At 39.7% G+C, this 1740-nt stretch overlaps 1 non-coding gene across 1 annotated transcript; it reads right to left on the bottom strand.

The window, feature by feature from the left end:
- Positions 1-203: 203 nt before the first annotated feature.
- On the bottom strand, positions 204-310 carry LOC140854993 (small nucleolar RNA R71). Its single transcript, XR_012138086.1, has one exon. It is a non-coding gene; the product is annotated as a small nucleolar RNA R71 (small nucleolar RNA).
- Positions 311-1740: the final 1430 nt, after the last annotated feature.

Here is a 1740-nt window from a genome sequence, read left to right as displayed (position 1 = left end):
TTATGAGAGAATTTGAGGAAGTATGTGCCACGATGCAGCTTCAACAACTCACTGAGGATGCTGTAAAACTTAGGTTGATCAATTTTGCCCTCAAAGATAGTACCAAAAAGTGGTTATACAGTCTTCCTAATCAATCCATCGCATCATGGGAGGGTTTTGTTAGAGTGTTCCTGAAAAAAAAATTTTCACACCATAAGACTGCTAAATTTAGGAATGAAATTAATCAATTTTATCAATTATCAGGTGAGATTTTTTAGAAGTGCTTTGATCGTTTTAAGAATCTTTTGAGTCAATGCCCACATCATGGAATAGAAACTTGGAGGCTGTGCCAAATCATTTATGAAGGACTAAATTCAAACTCAAGAACCATGTTAGAATCAATGTGTCATGGTCAATTCATGAATAAAGAACCCATAGAAGCCTGAAAATTTTTAGAGGACCTAGCAGAAAAGAGCCTACAATGGGAGATTACTAGAGAATCCGACAGACACACACCTTCAAGAGGGGGTGTATATCAAGTTCAACATTCCATAGCTGAAGAAGCTAAATTCGCATCTTTGATCCGTAGGATAGAGGCTTTAGAACTCAAGGAACATACCCAAGTAAACCAAGTTGCAACAACAACTTGCAATGGGTGTAATGCCATAGACCACACGATGGAAGGATGTCCTTTCTTGATGGGTCCAGCCGAGAACGAAATAGCACAGGTGAACGCAGCCTATCAAAGACTCACAAATGACCCCTACGTACCAACATACAATTCAGGATGGAGGAACCATCCCAATTTTTCTTGGTCATAAGGATCAAACTCAATTAGACCTGCTTTCACTCAACCCAACCCCAGACCCACTCAATCATCAAATACCCCATCAGGTTTCAGCTATGATCAAAAGCTTAACTCACTAGAAAAGAGTCTGAAAATCCTAGCAAAATCATCTGCTAGCACCAACACTACACTAAACAACTTCATGCAGACCATAGGCCAGCTTCTAACTTCCAACACCCAGGCTATTACCCGTTTAGAGATGCAATTAGGTCAATTAGCCACGGCTGTAAGTGAAAGAGAAAAAGGTAAACTATCGAGTCAATCCGAGGCTAATCCTAGGACCCAGAATAATCAAGGACCACAACAAGGAGCCCAGATCAATCAATTAAATGCAATTCATACTTTAAGGTCTGAAAAACAAGTAGACAACCATGTCGGTACACCTGAAGATCAAAATGAATCATTGTCTAAACCACCTCATGAGCAAGTAATTGATCAGACCGAGTTGGAGGATCCAGATAAGTCCAAGGAGTCAATAGAGATTAACAAACCACCCAAGCCACTGGAAGAATCCACATCAGGGATTAAGCAATTCGAGACATCACCCACCAATTTTGTAGCTCCTTTTCCAAATGGACTTAGGACCAATAAATACTCAGCCCATATGGATCAAATCTTAGAGATGTTTAAACAAGTTAAAGTGAATATCCCTCTATTAGATATGATCCAACAAGTTTCCACATATGTCAAATTTCTCAAAGACCTATGCACAAAGAAGAAGACCACCAACGTTCCCAAGAAAGCCTTCTTGGCGGCTAATGTAAGCTTATATCTATCAAGCCACATGCCTGTCAAGTATAAAGATTCAGGGTCTCCTACAATCTCTTGTGTTATTGGAAAAACCATCATTGACAGGGCCTTATTAGACTTAGGGGCTAGTGTGAATATCCTACCGTATTCAGTCTATGAAAAAT

The sequence above is a fragment of the Elaeis guineensis genome, chromosome 1 (genome assembly GCF_000442705.2).
Source record: "Elaeis guineensis isolate ETL-2024a chromosome 1, EG11, whole genome shotgun sequence".
In the NCBI taxonomy this organism is placed as follows: domain Eukaryota; kingdom Viridiplantae; phylum Streptophyta; class Magnoliopsida; order Arecales; family Arecaceae; genus Elaeis; species Elaeis guineensis.
This window is presented reverse-complemented; position numbering and strand designations above follow the sequence as displayed.